At 40.0% G+C, this 20,892-nt stretch overlaps 1 protein-coding gene and 1 long non-coding RNA gene across 4 annotated transcripts in view; one reads left to right on the top strand and one right to left on the bottom strand.

The window, feature by feature from the left end:
• Positions 1 to 8,230, top strand: part of LOC126511512 (uncharacterized) — an 840,891-nt gene extending 832,661 nt beyond the window's left edge. Inside the window, exon 3 of the long non-coding RNA XR_007594709.1 lies at positions 8,107 to 8,230. This is a non-coding gene — a long non-coding RNA (uncharacterized lncRNA). The remainder of the gene's footprint in view (positions 1 to 8,106) is intronic.
• Positions 1 to 20,892, bottom strand: part of Crppa (CDP-L-ribitol pyrophosphorylase A) — a 234,378-nt gene that overhangs the window by 10,886 nt on the left and 202,600 nt on the right. The window lies entirely within an intron of this gene.

The raw sequence follows: 20,892 nt of genomic DNA, 5'->3' as shown, positions 1-20,892 counted from the left end.
ACAAGGAGGACTACTGAGACCTCAAGAACAATGGCAATGGGTTTTTGATTCTACTGGACCTATTGGTTTCGTGGGAGCCTAGGCAGTTTCGTGGATGCTCACCTTACTAGACCTGGATGGAGGTGGGTGGTCCTTGGACTTCCCACCGGGCAGAGAACCCTGATTGCTTTTTGGGCTGACGAGGGAGGGGGACTTGATTGGGGGAGGGGGAGGGAAAGGGGAGGCGGCGGTGGGGAAGAGACAGAAATCTTAAATAAATAAATAAATAAATAAATAAATAAATAAATAAATAAATAAAAAGTTCGCATGCCCCTATCCTCTCATAAGCTTTGGCAGCAACTAAGGCCAAGCTGAAAATACACAGGCAGAGGAAAGAGAAAGCTGAAGGGTTAAGGTGGATCCAAAGTCAACAGCCAGGAAAAAAAAAAACCTTCCATGTGAAAATTGAGATACGCGACATGTCTGAGAGCATCGCCTTGTGGGAGAGGAGCAAAGCCGCGCTTGCCTTGACTGGCTACCTTCCTCTGGGAGAGAAGTGCACACACAGAGGGCCAGGAAATCTTTGGTGCTGAGTGATGCAGGGAACTAGAAGCTGAATCAAAAGAGCCAGGATCTAGAAGTACAATGGGAACTAACCAATGGGGAAATGCCAATGTCCTTCTTCTACGTTCACCTAACACCACACATTTAAAGCCACTGGGTTTTGCTACTGTAACAGAAGAGGGCAGCATTGATTTAGGTAACCCAGGCAAACCCACAGGACGAGGAGTGGATGGAATCACCTAAACTGTCACACAAGAGGGAATATTTGACCAACTCCATTCATGGATAATCCTCCGCCACAGAAGTTAGCCATGAAGTGGAAGAGTATAGATGATGCTTTAATCTGAGGAACACATTCATGTAACTCCGACTCCCAACATACCATGGTACTTTCACCCACGGCAATTAGAACAATTAGAATGTGGAAAGACTCCGCAATGGGTTTGTAAGGACAGCACTGAGCCAACGTGTGTGACAAGTCAGAGAGCAAACTGAAGGAAGCCATAAACAATCATTTTGGAAAATAGTATTCTGATCCGGTACTCTACCCGAGGGACAAAACTATGATACTGGTACTGTGGTTATTAAACGTGTTTCCCCAGAGGCATGGGTTAACAGTCCTGAAGCTACACTCCTGTGTGTTCTAAATAGAAATGATAAAAAAAAAAAAAATACATTGCAGAAAAAGTTACATGTAAGAAAGGAAGTCTAGGGAGGGCCCTTGCATTGCTTGAGGCTGAAATGTCATAAAATCTGCTCTGTATAGACAGGTGAGATGTCAGAGTGGATCCGTTCTGTTTAGACAGGTTAGACGTCCTTCAGGATCCACTGGGTAGGTTTACACTAACACAAAAACACACAGAGAAGAGGACATGGATGGATGTGTTCCTGTGCACAGGGGTGCACATAACTCCCAGTTTCTTTCCCCATAAAAGACAGTGCAGGAACAGTGAGCACCATTTTTTGTCCTGATCATGGTCTCCAAACACCGTTCTCTAAAGAAGAGAGTTGAATCTCCTCAGGAAGCTGCTGGCTCTGTGGTGAATGAGAACAAGAACAGTCTGAAGAGTCGTGAAGAGGCACTCAACAGTGTTGACAGGCAAGAGAAGGTAGCAGGAGATGCTCCCAATTACTGAATCTGGGATAATCTCAACAACAAAAACTTGGAAAAGCAAATAAACCACAGACAACTATTTCATGTGGGATGCCCCGCTGTATGCTATGAATATGTGTGATTACCATTGGTTAATACAGAAGCTAACTTTTGGCCTATGGCAGGGAAGAATACAGTAAGATGAGAAATCCAAGCAGAAATGGAGGAGGATGGAAGGCAGAGTCAGGGAAACGCCATGTAGATGCCCAAGAAACAAGACGTAAGATAACAAACCACAAGCCTTATGGTAAAATATAAAGTAATAGAAATAGGTTAATTTAAGATGTAAGAGCTAGCTAGAAATATGTCTGAGCTATCGGCCAAACAGTGTTGTAATTAATATAGTTTCTGTGTGATTATTTGGGTCCGGGCAGCTGGAAAAATGAAACACCTATCAATCCACTCAGAAAGCAAAAGGCAGAGGAGAATGGGTTTTGTAGGCAAACAGGTGGCATAGAAGCAAGTTCTTCCTCACTATAGAATTCCACTTAATTGGAATGTTATGGAAACAGAGCCTCACCATTTGCTAAGTAACACTAGATATGTTTCCATTAAGCATTTTTAGTGTATGTTAAAATTGGTCTGCAAAGATGATTGAAAATTGGAATATTTACATAGTCTCAAGAAATCTCCCATAAAAAGTAATTGCATATTCCAAAAGACAGAATAAAATTTTAGTAGAGACACTTACTACATTAATAAAACATTGAGGAGCAGAAAAAAATGGGGAAATTTCCTAAGAATCACACTGACCAGCGAGCTGGAAAAATGCTAGAAGTGAGGCTGGGGTCAAGTTTAAGACAGAAACTGCGTCTATAAGAAGAAAGACAAATAATTACATATTGTGATACCTGGGACTTTTTGAAAGTCACAAATGAGAAAGTATCTTAGTGCCCTGTGTTTACGCAGTTATGAAGGCTTGCATTGATCAAACTATTCTTTTAAGTCCTGCACATGTGCGCCCCCAGTTTAGCCAGTATCCCTGCCTTCACTACCTCTTCAGCCACTGCTTCTGATTACAACTCTTAGCTGCCACCTCCTCTAGAGGACAGCTGACCACCCTGGCCTGCTTCTAGCAAGAATTTTTGTTAAAGTTGCTTAACAAAAGCCCCCCTCTCTCTTAGTGTTTTTTGTTTGTTTTCCTTTTCTGTTACTATTATGTTATTTAGCATAGTCTCACCCTGTAGCCTAGGCTGACCTGCAACTCACTATTGAGGGTAAGATCAATCTCGTGAAAACTCACCTGCCTCAGCATCTTGGGTGCTAGGTTTGTAGCCATGAACCCAGGTTCTAGGTAATTCTACACACAATTGCACCATAATATATTACATGTAGCAGTGCCCGAATTAAGAAAAAAATATAGAGGAACCACAGATGGCTACAATAAAACTCACAAGGAAAGGAAGAATTGCTATGATGTCACAGTCTCCTCGTCTGCATTTCCATCTACTACCTTTCCATACTGCACATTTCTGGAGTGTGTCAAGCTCAGGCCAGTCGCTCTACTGTGGAGGCCTCTTACTGCAGTAGTTCCTGGGTCACATTGTTCTTAACACCTCAACAAGTGTTAGGATACTTTTTCTTTAGTATTGCAGAAAAGTTCAGTTTATAGAGATAAAGATGGACAGTTTAATATGATATAAAACAAAACAATGCAACCAATAATTCTACAAAGATAGGGTTTTTAAACATATATCAAAGTTATAGCATGTAAAAAAAGAAATTAAAATTACAGAGTTTTTCACTTTCCACAGACAAGTCAATCTATTTTAGATTAATGGTTTTAAAATAATATAAAATAAAATGTGGTTAAAAAAAATACAAGCCACCAGCAGTAAAAACAAGATTATATAACTCAAAACCACACGGAAAGAGTACCAGAAATATAACAAACTATATAAGGTAAATTCCATTATTTGGACACTTATCCCAAAGGAAAAGAAATAGCTTTTTCCAAAACTGTAATACTGATTACTGAAAAATGGGAGATTCCTAACCTGAGTCAGATCTATAAAGCTTAACCATTCAACAAAGGTATCAGAGACAGTTTTATCAATGACCAAATCTTGAAGTCATAATGTCACTGTTGACTTCTGGGTAGGTCCATAGTTTTGTGTATGTGTGCATATATAAAACAATATCGGATATAACTGCTCTTTTTAAGCATCCGCATCAGCGAATTCACAGCTCCATTGCCATCCTACAGTTTACCAAGGGTAGCCATGTTGTACGGTATGATACATTTTACCAAGGGTAGCCATGATGTACGGTATGACTACAGTTTACCAAGGGTAGCCATGTTGTACGGTATGGCTACAGTTTACCAAGGGTAGCCATGTTGTACAGTATGACTACAGTTTACCAAGGGTAGCCATGTTGTACGGTATGACTACAGTTTACCAAGGGTAGCCATGTTGTACGGTATGGCTACAGTTTACCAAGGGTAGCCATGTTGTACGGTATGGCTACAAATGAACAAGAGAACAAAATCCCCAGGGTCAATAATAGATCCCTAGCCGAGGAGCTGAAATACACATGAGTCAAAGATTTGTAGCTTCTAGACAAAAGCTAAAAGTACATATGTTTTACAAAATGATAAAGGAAGGCAAAGGAAAAGGAGTCTGTAAAACAGATGGAGTGGACCTAAAGCAAATATTTACTGAGTCAAATGTCATTTTCTGTTACAGTCATATGGTCATGCGTATACATTACAAAGGTAGGCAGGAAGTCTTGTCAATGTCAGAAACTGTCAGGCCATAAGGTGATAAGCCATGGGGGACAACAGATACCAGAGCACAGAAAACAGAGCAAAGGCAAAAATAAAAATTTCAACCAAACATGCATTGATTTGACTGTCACGGTTAGTGGGGTTTGGCAGGCTCCCTGGCAGGATCTGTTTTATATTGAGAAATTACGAACGTCTGCTTTCTCTGCCGACGTGTTTGCAGTGAGGTGTAGGACACAGGAAAGACTAAGCAGCATTTAATTATTGCTCCAGCATTAGAATAAGCTGAAAAAGATCTGGGCAGAACACAGAGAGCAGCGCATTAGAACTCTCTTGTGGCGCCCTGGAACCCCTACAAAGGAAATGCTAACATGTTTTCCATTCTCTCAGCCGAAAGCATAATTCTCCAGTTTCCTGGATATACTAATTTCATAAAGAATAATTTAAGTGTTATATAGAACACACACAATCAAAAGGAAAAGATGGGCTGCAAAATCTTTTTTCCTTTTAATTGTTTATTCATTCTGATTGGGATTGGAAGGTCTTTAAAAAAAACAATAAATGCCTGACGGCTATAAATAATTAAAATCTAGCAGAGCAATAATAATTACAAGAAAGAAAGTGTCCATCTTGATTATACACATTTCCAATGAAAAGAATGAGAGAGACTCCCACATACTGAACAGTCAGTTAGGAAAGCAACAACAGATAGCAACCATTGTGAGACTGCACTGGAAGGAGCAGCCATCTCAAGGTCAGTAGTGGCCATCTCAAGGTCAGCAGGGAGACCTTCTAGGTTACTTGCAGCTGTCTTCTAGCAGTATATTCTCCTAAGGAAATGAACTGCTTACTTTCAGGACGTAAAGAGATGAAAAGAAAGCTTGAGCTGGAATGTGCCCTGCTCAGGTCACACTGTTTGAAGAACCAGTAAGTCACAAACACATAAGACATCAAAAACAGGCTATCCCAACAGCTATGAAGCCTACATGGAGTTTACCCCATTTTTTTTTATTTTTAACTAGTGTATGTAAACAAAACAACTGGTCTCATTGTGACATTTTCATGGCTGTACAGGCTTCCTCCGATCGCAATCCCTTCCATTACCATCTCATGGATCCCTTCCTCTCTAACCTGCTTTCTGCTCCCTAACAGTCTCCGTTCCCCTGTCTCTCCTGTCGCTAGATCCCACACATGGAAGGAAGCATGATACCTGTGGTGTAGAGTCTCCTTATTCCACTTACCATCACGATCTATAGGTACCCCCTTTCCTGGAAAAGACATGAGTGCAGTCTTACTGATGACTGACTCCGATGCTGTCTGAGCAGAGACCATGCTTTGCCTATTCAGTCTGTTACATATTGTAAAAACAGATTTCGAAGTTTAGGAAATGGGCAAGGTGACTTGTCTAATTGTTATGAGAGCAAGGAAAGTCAGAGTTTGCTCTGCTTGTCCTCCATAGGACACTGGGGAAAGAACCCCATAGACAATCACTTTAAATGTGAGGTGACAATTTCTTGCCATTTTCCTAGCATATATTACCTTTATCAAATTATATGATATACAGAAGAAATAAAGTACAAGGTTTTCAAACGTTTTAGATATCACGTGACATGATGGGTTTCAGCACGACCTCTGCATGCGTGTGTTAAGCTTCATGCTCATTGGTCCCCATCTCCACAGCTTTTGTTTGCATCCTCCTGCATACCCCTTTCTCCCACCAGGCTGGCTCTCTTCTCCACGCTAGTCCCCTACATCATGCTACCCAAAGTCTATATTTGAAGAAAGACACAAGATGGTTTTGTTTAAAACAATAACAAGAAATTTCTTGCTTTGGGTTAAGCAGAAACAAAACATATTGTTTGGACAGAGCAGAAGATAATAATGTACAGGGATTCAAAACAACACTGTGGTAGCTTATGTTATGCATATCAATAAAAAGATATGGGAGAATACAGCTGTTAAAGATATACTTTAGTATGGTTGATAGCTAAAAACTCTAATAAATGACAGTAAGTATGCATTATTCTTCCCTTTAAAACAGAATAATGAAGGAGCACAGGAGAAGGCTTGAATTCTCTGACCTTTGTTCAGAGTGGAGCCGATCCACCTCCATGGGCCATCTTAATGTCCAGAACACCAGGTAGCCACACCCTAGGTCAGGATCTCTTGTTTTATAGCCACACCTGCTGTCAACAACTACAGGATGCTTGGCCTAGGGTGTGTTCACTGTGCCAAACATCAAATGCTTCCCTCAGGAAATAATGACTTGATGTCTGAAGTAATACAGCAAGTAACTGCTCTGGTTGTCCTTTGTGTCACGTTAAAGCGACCTTTTGCCTTCTTCCCCTCTTTTGTATTGGGGTATAAAAGTGTATGGAAAATAAACACAGGAGAACTCAGAACTCGGCATTCAGCAGTCACTGAATTGCCCTCCTGTTAAAAAAATAATAATAATAAAACAAAATAAGGATTTACTGTTTCCTTTAGTCTGGAATATTGCTAATACCAAGGTCCATGAACTAGCAGGAAAGGTCTCTAAAGCACAGAAAGCCACACGGAGGTCAAAGTTCAACATGTCTAAAGGCAAGCTATGTGAGACTGAGAGGGCTTGTCTTTGGACACAAGGCATGACTGAATCTGCAGTGACTTCGACTCCTTTCTTTTCTATGATGTCTATTTCTATGTCATCTGCAAAGGGCCAAAGATATTCTCTAAAATAACGCTTACAGCTCCTACCAAAGGACCACACAAAACGTAGGCCACCCAGCAAATGTGCAAAGGCGATGGTAAGCAGTGTGACGGATTGCGTGCCAAGTTGTACAATGCTTAAGCGGCATCCAGAGAAATGCGGCACCTATTAAACTTTATGATAATCTGTGAGTTTAGGCTTGAAAGGGTTTCAGAAGGACTGATGCTTTAATTCTTTACTTTTAACTCTCAATATTTCAGAAAAGCGACTTGACAATTTGAAAGACAAATATGTAAAGGTTTTCTTCAATACCAAAAAAAATTATAAAATAAGATTTTAATTTAATAGGCAATAAAAAACTAAAAATGTGAGTTAAATTTGATTTAAGCAACAATCATTATCCTGTTTTAAACTGCTAATCACATCTTTTCTACAGTCACTCAGACATCTGAGTTGGCTTTTAAAATATAATCCCTTATTTTCATAGAAGGATGGGGAGAGGAAGCCACAAAAGAAGAATTCCTATTTTTAAAAACCTACAATAATATAACACTTTAATTTTTTTGTTAGAATAAACATAAGATTGGGTTTTTTGTACTTAAATATGGTGGGTACTCTGCTTTTCCAGTGACGAAGACTAAACAATTCTAAACATTGTTTTTGTCGTTTACTCTGGGTCATCTACATAATGTATAATGTATCTAAAATTAGCTCATATTTCATGAAACCCAGCAGGATAATTTAGAACTACATTAAATATAAACTAATGTATCAACTAGAGAATAATCATCACCAATTTGAGGATAATGTGAGAAAGATAATAGCTGAGACAAAATGGACTCTTAATGATGTGGGAGTGATTTCTTACTAGTAAAGAAACTGCCTCGGCCCTCATAGGACAGAAAATTAGGTAGGCGGAGTAGACAGAAGAGAATGCTGGGAAAAAGAAGCTGAGTCAGTGAGTCGCCATGATTCTCCCGCTCCAGACAGACGCAGGTTAAGATCCTCCCTGGTAAGCCAGCTCGTGGGCTACACAGAATATTAGAAATGGGTTAGAACAATATGTAAGAGCTAGCCATAAGGAACTGGAACTATCCGGGCCAGGCAGTGTTTGAAAGAATACAGTTTCCGTGTAATTATTTCTGGGCATAAGCTAGCCATGCGGGCGGCCGGGTGCCGGGGACGCAGCCCTGCTGCCGCTCCTATTTCAACAGATGGCGCCCAGACGTGATGGCTAAATCCACTTAAAAACCTGAGAAGGCTTAAAAATAAGGGAGAGAGAGTTTAACACAGATTTTTGCTGTTTTGTTGGTGGCGTTCTGTAGAGAGATTCCTGATTCAGCAACAGCAAAAAAAAAAAAAAAAAAAAAAAAAGCCGCGTCATTTTAAAGCGCTGCTTCCTGGGGCTGTGCTGCCAGCGTGAACTCTGGCTTTAAAGCATTTCAAGGCTTTTATGGGACTGGATGTTTGTGTTCCCGCTTGGGATCGGAGGAGAGTGCTCTGAGACTGTGCCGATGGCTCAGCGCTTCCCGCCTGCACCTGGGCAGACGGCAGAATCAGGCTTAGGCAGGCGGAAGAGCATGGCGGATTCCTGCCGCTATACAGAGACGCATTTTCAGACTGCGCAGTGCTCTGCATGTCAGATTTGGCTGTAACTTGGATGAAAAGAGTTTCTGTGCTGCACACTCAGTCTCAGAGTTAAACTGCTGAGTGCGGCTCCAATGTGGACTTGCTGTGTGCCTGAAACTGTGAATGGTTCAGGGGCACCAAATGACTCTGAGGCAGGAGCGGCTGCTCCATGCTGAACTGTGCTGATCTCAGGCAGGAACTACCGTAATTACCTTAAAACCGTGCAGTTAAGGTTTAGACTGGGCAGGACACAGGCAGTACCGTATTACCTGTAAATGGTGCAACTTAAGTTTTTAAGAAATGCTTAACATTTTAAGAAATGCTCCTGTATAGTAAAGAAATTACAGATTCACAATAAAACAGATTCAGACACTGTTGGATAAATGTACGTAGGCTTGGGAAAGAGAAGAAAAAGAATATAAAGAATAAAGTTAATGTCTTAAAAAGAAAAAGGGTAAAGTCTTTAAAGAGACAGAGTACAGAAGTACAGAGAGTTATAGATTAAAAGAAATAAAGAAATATAAGCCACGTAAAAATGGAAAATTCACAGAGAGTCTGGATTATGTACATTGTGTTTTCTTTAAAATTTTTGACTGTGAAGGAGCTAAGTACAGAGAGACATTTCATTACATGGGCTGCCAATCTAAACCAAAATGGATATAAGGGTATTATGATTTCAGAATTTGGGTCTAAGGATATGATGCTTTGGAGAGGGTCTTCTTTTGTTTTTGCAGAGGATGAGACCCTGTGGATTGCATCTATTCCGATTTGGTATGATAGACCACGCCCTCCTGAAAGGTTGCTGTGAATACCCTCAAAAAATTGCTTCGCTCAATTGCCAACTGAGATGAAACTAGCATACAGGTTATATCATGAACAACCTAATTAACGACGCCCCTATTCAGCAGGAAGCAGTTTGTAGAGAAAAAACTACGCCCATGTTCCCAAATATTGTTTATAAATGTTCTTTTACATTTAAAGGGGGATATGATATAGATATGAATAATTTGCATTGGTATGGATTTTATGGTCAATTTTGTTATATGTATATGTATTTTTGATCTTGATTAAGGTATTGTGATTGTGTAGTTCATTTAAAAATGTAATGTATAATTAGGAAATATAGGTTGTTAATGGATAATCATCGCTAATAGTTAAGCTTGTAGTCATGTTAGTTAGATTTTCTAGATATATAGAGAGATATTTTAGTTAGATAGGCATTCTTCATATCTTTCAAAGGCTGCAGAATATGGCATTTAAGATATTTTAATAACTTAGGGTTTTTCATGACAATGAGACACATTTGCTCCTGGCAGCACCAATCTATTTCAAGAGGAAGATGGGCATCGAAGAGAATCCTTATGGAGTTTGATAGCCATTTGGGCAAGAAACTGCTCTTGCCTGGACTGTTGCATAAACTGGACACAGAGAACCCGCAGAGAGAGGACTGCTGAACTTGCCTAAAGGTGAGATGGTCTTTCGGGGTTCCTGATTCATGAAAGAGTCTGCGAGACATTCTGCAGGACACAGCAGAAAATGACTGAACTGTCTTTGAAATTTCCTGCTTCATGGAAATGTCTCTGGATACCATGGGCCTGTAGGCCGAAGATGGATGCCCCAACGGTACAGAGGAACTTTGGGTGACTGTCCAGGCAGCGAGATGTCTCTGTCATTTCTAGAGTTTTCTTATTTCTTGTTTGATAGGTAATATTATATCCTTCTGGAGTCTTTGATGGAGTTGAAGAATGGATAGTTATAGTTTTCCTTAGTTATGATAAGAGATAAAATAGATATAAATATTGTAACTGTAATTCTTACTTGATAACTGTTTTGTTATATGTAATTTTACTATGTTAAAGTTAAAGCCTTTCTTTTTTGTTTAAACAGAAAAAGGGGAAATGATGTGGGAATGGTTTCTTATTAATAAAGAAACTGCCTTGGCCCATTTTATTGGATAGAAAATTAGGTAGGCGGAGTATACAGAAGAGAATTCTGGGAGAAAGAAGGTTAGTGGAGGAGTCGCCATGATTCTCCCGCTCCAGACAGACGCAGGTTAAGATCCTCCCTGGTAAGCCAGCTCATGGGCTACACAGAATATTAGAAATGGGTTAGAACAATATGTAAGAGCTAGCCAATAAGAAGCTGGAACTAGCCGGGCCAGGCAGAGTTTGAAAGAATACAGTTTCCGTGTAATTGTTTCTGGGTATAAACTAGCCATGTGGGCGGCCGGGTGCCGGGGACGCAGCCCTGCCACCGCTCCTATCTCAACATCTTAACTACTGAATGAGAAGTAATGGGGATTATAATGATGTACGCCTTAATAAATACAATTTTATAATACTTTAATTCCAGTACTTAAAAGAAGAACTCAATTTTTTTAAATTTTACAAAATGAGTTATGGGATGACAAGAATTTATCAGAAAGCCATTTTCCTATCATAAATACTTATTTTAAGAGATTGAGTGAGGTCTATCTAAGATGGGGGCATAGAACAAAACACACCTTCCTCATTTAAGCATTTACAGATGTGTACTGGTAGAAGAAATGGCGGGCTGGGACACACCGCAGAAGTGTGCATACACTTGGACACACCACTTGTATAAATTGAATGTCCAACAAATAATACTGGAAAAGAAAGGAACAGCTATATTGTGATAGAAATTATGGACAATTCCTGAGAGACAAGAAAACATGGAAACAAGCTGAAAACAAACCAAACATTCACCCCAAACATGCTGAGAAGCAAAGAGTCAATTTTGTATTTGTTTAAAATGAAGAAAGCAAATAAAGGAGCCAAAAGGACTCCACACCAAACATGAGTAGCTACTTAAAGAACTACAGACATCCCCAATCCACCATAGCAATCCATATGAGTTCATCTGACTCATGGGGGTAAGGAGAAAAAGCACACACAATAGTAATGGTGCCTCTACGTTTGAAATTGTCTCTCTTCCTTGAAGAGTAATGTAGCATATGAAAGGCTCTAGGCATGCTGGGCAACGGTAACAAGCTACCTAGTCCCACAAGGGAGATTGCAAAGGTAACCAACGGAGTGCACACCACACTGCTGAGCCAGGATGCTCAGTGAGCTAGGTGTAAACTACAATAGTAAATTGTATATAACTTCATTATAAATTGAGGAACATCTGTTTATCTGTAACAGTAAAAAAAAAAAAAGCTTGCCGATTCTTCATTCTCTAACCTTTCCAAAGAACTGGCTAGGCATCTTTTCATGTCTTTTTGGAGGAGGGAGGCTGAGTACCTGGCCCAGAGCAACTCCAATGCTTTTTTTTTTCTTAAATACCTTACAATTTATTTATATAAATAAATCTTAGGCTCTTATTCATAATATTGTCTGACAAAATTATCAGGGTTTTACTTAAATTCTAAGAAAATGGAAGAGCCTACCTCAGTTACTCTTTTTTTTTTCAATATAATTATTTTATTGAAAAAAAAAAGATTTCCGCCTCCTCCCCGCCTCCCATTTCCCTCCCCGTCTCCCTTTTCCCCTCCCCCCCCTCTCCTCTCCCCCTCCCTCTCCAGTCTGAGGGGCAGTCAGTGTTCCCTGCCCTGTGGAAAGTCCAAAGTCCTCCCCGCTCCATCTTGGTCTAGTAAGGTGGACATCCAAACTGACCACAAAATCCCAGAAAGAAAGGTATCCTATAGAAATCAAACAACCAATCAATATACACACAACACCTTTGTTCTACTTCAGAATCACTAAAAATGCTCCATTGATTCCAAAGATTAACACAAATCCGGTGTTTGTGGAAAGCCACTATCATTAAATAGTCACTAGATTTAAAGAGCACATGAGTGTGTTTCTGTAGTTAATAATGCAAAGAAAACATTACTAATCAGTGAGTGATAGCCAAGTAAGGGTTAAAAATAACATCTAAATTTGCAAGAACTGCATTTGGAGATTCTGGAAATGACAAAGGATGTATCGTTCTAACCCTTTCAACAGTGCATACAGCAGGATGAGAGGAAAAAATGAAATACCAAGGACACAAGTCAGAATGTCTTTGAGAATATGGAGGTGGGGCAAGAAGAGGTGCAAAAGATCCGTGACTTCATGGGAACAGTAAAGTCAGAAAAGAAAGGGCTCTAATGACACAGAGAAGTTAAGGGCAGTGGAGTGATTTGGCAAGAAAAATGGATGTGAACCAGAGGAGCTTTTAATGATGGAGAGCCAGGGGAAGACTGGAAAGTTCAGACCTTCCGAGATGTAGTCAATAGAAAATTAGAGCCTTAGAAAATGCTGTGAAGAAAGAAATAAGAAAAGGCAAAATAAGCTACAATTATAGACAATTATGATTACTGAAGTAAAAAAGAAGCTTTGTTAGAACAGAGGATAGTGCTGACAGAAGAAAGGAAAAGGAAGCAGGAGGAAAAGCCATTGTCCAGTCAAGATGGGCTACTTTCACCTTAAAATTGAATGTAGAGTATAAAAACCGTTCCACTCTTAATGCTATAAACAAAAAACATGCTACATTACTTCAGCTATTATAAAAATTGGCTAGAAAAAGTCAATTTTATTTTATTAAAAAAATAAAGCAAAATCATTCAAACATAATTCAAAATTTTAGCCACCATCCAACATTTAATTATCATTTCCTTGCCCTTCGAGTGACATCGCTCCCTTTTGTCACCCACATATTATGCTTCTCCTTTCTCTCCAACTGAACTAAATTAGCTGGTTCAGCGCTCTCAGTCAGCCTTCTGCCACAGGCCCGTGAACACGCCAATTCCTTTCTCTGCGATACTCCCTCCACCCAAGAGCTCTGCCTACAGGAAGAAGTAACTTTTCATTTTATTCCTTCAGCTCAGGAAAAGTCTGTCTCCATAAGTCAAACACTTTCATCTCACTGTCCTCACCTTTTAGTACGTGCCCCTTTCTAAATGCTCCATCTGTTGCCGAAATGCCCTCCTGGCCTGCTCCATGCAGTAAGGCCAGATCAGTGATAACTCACAGAGCTTTCCGCAGAACCCTTGGTGCCATCTACAGAAATGTTTCCAATGAGAATGAAGCTTAGGTTCCTCTAACTCTTCTGCCCATTTTCCTCTCCCGACTCCCTCTTTCCCTCCCCTTTCCCGTGTTCTCCTCCTCTTCAACATGACCCATTGTAACAATCAGCAAACATGTTTCTGTCTTGAGGCTCAAGCCTGCGGGTATGTCACCATTTCAAATCTCAGAACCCGTTCTTTTCTGGTTGGTATCCCAAGTTCACATAAGATCCAAGCCAAGAAAGAGAATACACCTAATTAAATAAATAACTATGGAAATGGTCACACAGTTGATCCACCTGAAAATCCTCACGATGCTGTCCACAGTAGCCCTATCACTCTAGAGAATCAACTATTCAGACAAAACACTTGGCAGAAACACCACCATTATAATGCTTACAAAAGAACATGTTTTGTGTTGAGAAAGGATGATAACTCTGCCTTGAAGAAAAAAAAAATCACTTATGGTTCTATAATGTTGTAATATACTTTTCATGCTTGTCAGTAAGAGGGGAGGCTACAGGGTCTGTCTAAATAAACATGCCAGGAAACTAATTACGCCAGAGAAGCCACCCACATTACAAAATAAAATTGGGTTTCTGTGGTTAAAAAAAAAAAAGCCTAGGAGACAGAAACCTAGAACACTCTGACTTCAACATTTGAACTAATTCTTAGACTATAATCTAACATATCAATAAAAACAACATCCCACAGCTTCAGCGCCAGACATCTCTCTTCAACTTTCTGTTCTTATGTAAAATGATGGGTTTATAAGAGGCATGTGTCAACTCCCCACACAGCAAAGCTGCAGTAATCGGTAGATGCCTCAGAATGTGTTCTCTTCCTCTTATACACTGCTAGTGAACACAGATATGTGTAAGAGGTCAGCAATGACTTTCTGTGTCTACTGCTTAAATTAGACTCAGCTGAATAGCATCTCCAAGGTATCGCCAGCAACTTGATGCACATGTCCTTCATAGTCATAGACTGAGTCATAATTCCCACTGTGGGGACATTTGGTGAGTAGCAGTAGTGGTAGGTGATTGGGTAACACAGCCCTCTTATCTTTCCTAGGACTAGTCCTCTTAACACGTGACTTAATAAACTATCTGTAGTCTTCTACCAGCTGAGGACATGGTAAAAGATGACGTGTATAAGTCATGGTGCAGACCCTTAGCCAATACATTGATTTTGCACTTCCCAGCTTCCAGAGCTTTGGGGAAAGATGACGTGGTGTGCAAAGTGTTACCTTTGTAAACATGAGACATTAAGTTCGGGTCCCTAGCATCCGTGTAAAATGCAGGGCACAAAAGCATACACCTGCAACCCCAGTGCTGGAGAGATGGAGAGAAGAAAATACTGAGGGTTTCCACCAGTCAGCCTAGTCAGTTGCTGAGCAACAGCTTCAGTGGGAGATTCCATCTCAGAAACCAAGGGGTTCAACAGGAAAGAGAACGAGTGCTGGTTCTGGGCTACCATTTACTCACACAGCAGTGTGCACACCTGCCCACCCGTGTTTGCACCCTATGCATGTACCACATACGCAAACCAAGAAAAAAAAATGTGTGAGGAATAAATTTGTATGGCACATGAGTCACCCAGTGTACGATACTGTCAGAACAGTATGAAGAGTTAGAATATATGTATCCAGAAAGAGGTGCTATATTCTAGAAACATAGAAGATGTTTAGAACTGGGGAGGGAGTATATATGTTGGGGTACATGCAAGGGAAAGCTGTGTTGCTTTGAGTAGACTGTTTAGATATTATAGTGGGGCTCAGAAAGACAACAGGAAACCTGGATGCTAATCACCTGGGAGAATACTAAAGCACTCCTGGACGGCCAATAGAAATATGGGCAGCAAAGGCTATTCTGAGGGGTCTCCAGATGGAAACAGCATATTACTGGAAACTGGAGGAAAAAGTGATCTTTGCTATAAAATGGCGAAGAACCTGGCAAAATCCTTGGCTGTGTTTTAGTTCTTTGTGGAAGGCAGTATAAGAAAAACAATCTAAAGAGTGTTTAGCTGAAACAATTTCAAAGCAAAGAGGTAAAGAGGCTTCCTGGCTCCTCTGAGGATTCTTGGCTCCTTCTATGTATGGTAAAAAGTGATCAAAATGTCTTAAAAGACTCACTACTTCCCCCACACACAACAAAAGAAAATCAGAACTCGTATCTGTTTACCCACCTATACTGGTAAGAGTGAGCAAGTAGTAGCCAGCCTAATGTAAGTCAAACTCCACTCATTATGTGGAAGCATGACTCTAAGGAATTTGCAGTCAAATTTGTAATTTGATGTCCGGGGCTGCCCCTCACATTCTAGTCCCAAAGTGCAAGGGCTTTGGAGGCTGAGACGTTTTGGAGGAGAGGCTACCTGTCAGGGTAGAAACTTGGTTAATTCTCCTGTCGCTGTAATAAACACCCTGAGCAGCACAGCGCAAGCAAGGAGGGTTGACTGGTGGAGGGCACAGTCTGCTCTGACAGGGAGATCCTGGCAGCAGGAGCTTGAGGGACCTGGTCAAATTGTCATCAAGTCAAGATGCTGAGAGCAATGAATGTCTGTGCTCACCCAGCCCTTTCCTGCTTCTACAGTCCAGGAATCAAATCTGGGGACTTGTGCTGCCCACTTGCAGTGTGGATCTTTTTACCTCAATTAATCTAGTTAACAGAATTCTCTCGCCACCCAGTCAGGGGAAACCACGCTAGATCATGCAGGCTAATTGGCTGATGAGTCTGTAGCTGGATAGGCTGTGACATCTTGTAGGAAGAATTCTGTCACTAAGTCACCGGAGCATGCTTTTGTATTCTCCCCAGAATCCCGGGCTCCCAGGCACCATGAGGTGAGCAGCTCCCAAGCACCATGAGGTGAGCAGCTCCCAAGCACCATGAGGTGAGCAGCTCCCAGGCACCATGAGGTGAGCAGCTCGGCTCTTACCAATGCCCTGTCTGCCCATTACGTTCTGCTTCAACACGGCCAGAAATGATGCAAGCAAGCAATTATGACTAGAGTCTGAGACTGAGCAAAGACAGAGTCATTCTCTTCTTAGATAAACAGTGATGAAAAGTGAGTACCGCTCCTATCGAGATTACCAAAACCTGAATCCTTGGGCAGCTGTATGTAATAACGCCACCTCCTTATTCAACTATGGATGGGGCAAATACGTAGTATGATTGCTGAGTAATACTTTTGTTTTGGAGTCTCAGTTTCTATATTGTATCTCTTCACAGTAGAGCACATTATTAAATAAGAAAGAGCAGTGAGCGCCCTTGATTTCAGCATAATAGACAACACTATGCAAAAGTGAAGGGTTTTCTGCCTTTTCAAGATTAAGATTCTATTAATTGTGACATGCTCTTTAAATGGCTCCCAAAGAAAGAGGCAAGTCTGCAAGAGAGTTTAAAAAAAAAAAAACATTTCAAATGACCAGTCAGAAGGTTTTAATAAATCTAAGCAAGTTCAGTGTCAAGCAAAAGGTTAATGTCTACCTCTGTGAGGACCACCATTTTAGATGTGTATGCTTTGTGGTTAGTTAGGACTTCATTATATAAACTACACATTGAGCTTTATACTTTGTAATTATGGTAAGTGTTATTTGTGAAAGTTTCTTCAACTTATTGAATTTTTTTCTTCTTCAGCTGGCAGCAATTACAGACTCAAAGACCACCAGAAAGAACTCTGCAGTCCCTTTCGGGATGCAAGCTTGTTATGAACACTTCAGAGCACACACACAGAAACACTATACTCTGATAATAAACAAAACCTGGGAATGAAGAACTGTTTCCATTAAAATTGTCGTGCTCATAATGATTCAAACACTAAAAGACAAAGAATCCTATGAGTATGCACAGCTTTATCTAAAGTCAGAGCCATTCTGTGTGGAATTTTTGAACACGTAATGTGCCACTTTATATGGGTTTACTGACTACTTGCTAGTCCTTACATTCATTTAACAAAGCAATTTCCATAAGAACAACCACAAACATTTCTGGCTTCAGCTGTTAATCTCCCATGAAAAATTACTTCCATACTGTGTTGAACTTGTATATGGCAGTGATTAACTGTTTATCTCTGAAGCATGAAATCTGTGACAGTGTCCTTCACGATGTATATCTGAACCATGTTTGCTTCTGTGTCTCCGAAAAATGAAAGAATCAAGCTTTCTCCTAGGAACAAAAACTGAGAAGCCTCTTGCTTTCCTTACAATTGTCCCCTTCTCTGTCTCCTAAGTTTTTACAGAGTGGGCCTAATTCTCAAGAACTGCACTCTTGCACTAGAACTTACAAACTGTTGATCTAAAAGTACAGAAATCAATTCAAGCTATTTCAATGAACAAGAAAACTAAAATTTTTGTTTGCCTTTTACTGAATGTGATACGTAAACTTTAGACTAAACACTGCATGGTATGGTTATTATTTTATATTTGCAAACAAGACAAACTTTTAGGTATCTCACTCTGTTTTGCAAGGCAATAATTATGGTTCTGAGTGTTAAATTTAACCTTATTATGAATTTATAATGTAATTTAAAACTAAAAATATATGCATGTATGTGTGATTCTGTATGCAGGAGCCTGTGGAGGCCAGAAGACGGCATAAGGCATCTTTATAATTGAAGTTATAGAAGACTGTAAGTCACCACATGAGTACTGAGCATTGAAGCCAGCTTTCTGCAAGAGCAGTAAATGCTATCAACCAGCAAGCCATCTCTACAGCTGCAGAATATAATTTTGAATCCAGAGATAATTTTGTTTGTGACTCTATATCTTGTCCTCTATGAAGTTTGAAAAGGAACCAACTACAATTTATATTGACTCCAGATATGAAGACCCTGATAATTGTAAATTAATATGTTCAAATGATAATCAACAGTTTTTTACTTTTAAGAAACTTAGTTTAGTGTGTCAGCCATTTCCATAATGTTCTGTGTATTTGTGCACATACTTGTGTGCTCAAGTATATACACGTGTGTGTGTGTGTGACCACATCCTCTTGTGTCTGTATGCAGAGGCTTGAAGTCAATGCCTAGTGTCTTCTAAGGTGTATTTCTAACTCCTTTTCCCCAAAGTGAACCTGGAGCTCACTGATTCCACAGACTTCCTGTCCAGCGAGCCCCAGGTAGGATCCTTCTTCCCAGAGCTGGGAGTAAAGGGGCTCATAGCTGTGCCCAAGATTACAGTAGATTCCAGGGACCCAAACACAGGTCCTCAAGCTTGTACAATAAGGACTTTACCACCAAAGCCATCTCCCCCCTTTTTCTATAGTAACTTCAATTATGAATTTTATTATTATGACTCGATTATGGCAAATATTGGAAGATCAATCCATTATCAATAAAGCCATGAAAGAAAGGAAGTATCCATTGTTTATCAGGAGTTGGGAAAAAAGCAGAAAGTTTCACACATATACAAAGATACTTACAGATTATTTTTCTTTTGAGATGGTCTGGCTAGGAATTTTAGACTGGCCTCCACAGAGCTCTTAATAAGGTATATATTGTATTTATAATTTGTCTCCAGCTATGATGTCTAAAAGCATTCTTTATATCTAACTCATTTTGGGCCAATGTTTAACCTTTAAAAAGATTAATTTTCAAAATATATTGTAAACAATAGGATGTTTTATTTATTCCTATTTTTATTAAAATTTGATTTTTCCATATAATATGTTCCAATTATGGTTTATTCTCCCCCAACTCCTCCCAGATCCTCCCCAGCTTCCCTCCCATCCAAATCCACAGGCTTCTGTCTCTCCTTAGAAAACAAAAAGATTTCTAGAAAGTAATAATAAAATAAGATAAAGCAAAGACAAATCAACATAGAATAAAAGAAACCAAAGAAAAGGAGCCAAGGAAAAAACCTTACACTATAGACATGGAGACCACACATTTGCACACAACTCCCAAGATGCCATTAAGTTCATTTTGTGTTGGTCCTCTACTGCTGGACTGCAGCCTTCCCTTCAGAGGGTTTGCATACCCAGTGAGACTCCTTTGGAGAAAACGCACTTTCTACAAAGATAGCTTCCAGGTTAGGAATGTGGCGAGAGAGCTTATTTGCACTTCTTCTCTCAGAGCTGCCACCCCATCTGCTACAGGCAGGTGCAGGCCCTGTGCATGCTGCCTCAATCTTCTTGAGTTCATATGTGTTTCAGTCCTTCCATCCTATGAAGGCCGTGTTTGCTTGCTGTCCTCTGTCCCCTCTGGCTCCTACACTCTTTCTGCAACCTCTTCTATAGAGTTCTCCTAGCCCTGAGGGGAGAGATTTGATGTGAGAAATCCCAAAGGTGTGCATTGAAATCCTAAACAATACACTGACCCTATTCAGAGGCAAGGACTTTGGGAGACTAAGTTTTAATGCTGGAGATGTCATGAGATCAGTACCTTGATAAAGAGGCTCCCCTAGAAGCTCCCTTGGCTCTTGTACCCCATAAAAATACAGGAATAAACAATCATCTAGAGCCAGGGAAGAGGTCAGCAGCAAACTATGTCTACCTAGCAATTTGATCTTGGACTTCTCAGACTCAAAATAAGAAGAAATTTAAGTCTACTATCTATAAGCCACCTACTCTATGTGACATTTTATAGTAACCCCAAAAGACTGAAATACATTGAGAACAGACCTTTATTCTTTATGTGATAAACTTCTGTATTTTAAAAGCACATTACAATGGAATAGAAAGGCACATGGTTTACCTTTTGAAATAAATTATAACAATATCAAATACAACATTCAAATTCAAACACTCAAAGGTGGGTTTAATTTAGGAGGCACCTACACAATGATGTCCCTCCATTCATAATTATTGAGTAGAGTTAGACACGCGTGGTGCACATCGGCAATCACAGTGCTTGAGAGGCTGAGACAGAAAGACTACATAGAAGCCTTATCTCACCCCTTCAATACCTTGTAATTCTGACATTAATTTTCAGCTGTCATTCATTAATATGAGACTCAATTTTCCTGTCATTTGAACTAACTTTATATCCTCTGCTTGGGTAGCGATACAGATATATGTATGTGTATATGGAATACAGCTAATAATTCTGAGAGATTTAAAATGACCTTTGTTTTTTATTATCATGCTGTGTATATGAAAGCAGTCCATGATGAAGTGCACAGTAAATGTTTGTAATTATAACCTTGCACA

This window comes from Alexandromys fortis, unplaced genomic scaffold (assembly GCF_014885135.2).
Source record: "Alexandromys fortis isolate MF-2015 unplaced genomic scaffold, M_Fortis_MF-2015_v1.1 scaffold_101, whole genome shotgun sequence".
NCBI lineage: Eukaryota > Metazoa > Chordata > Mammalia > Rodentia > Cricetidae > Alexandromys > Alexandromys fortis.
The sequence above is the reverse complement of the archived record's forward strand: the minus strand, read 5'-3'. Positions and strand labels throughout refer to the sequence as shown.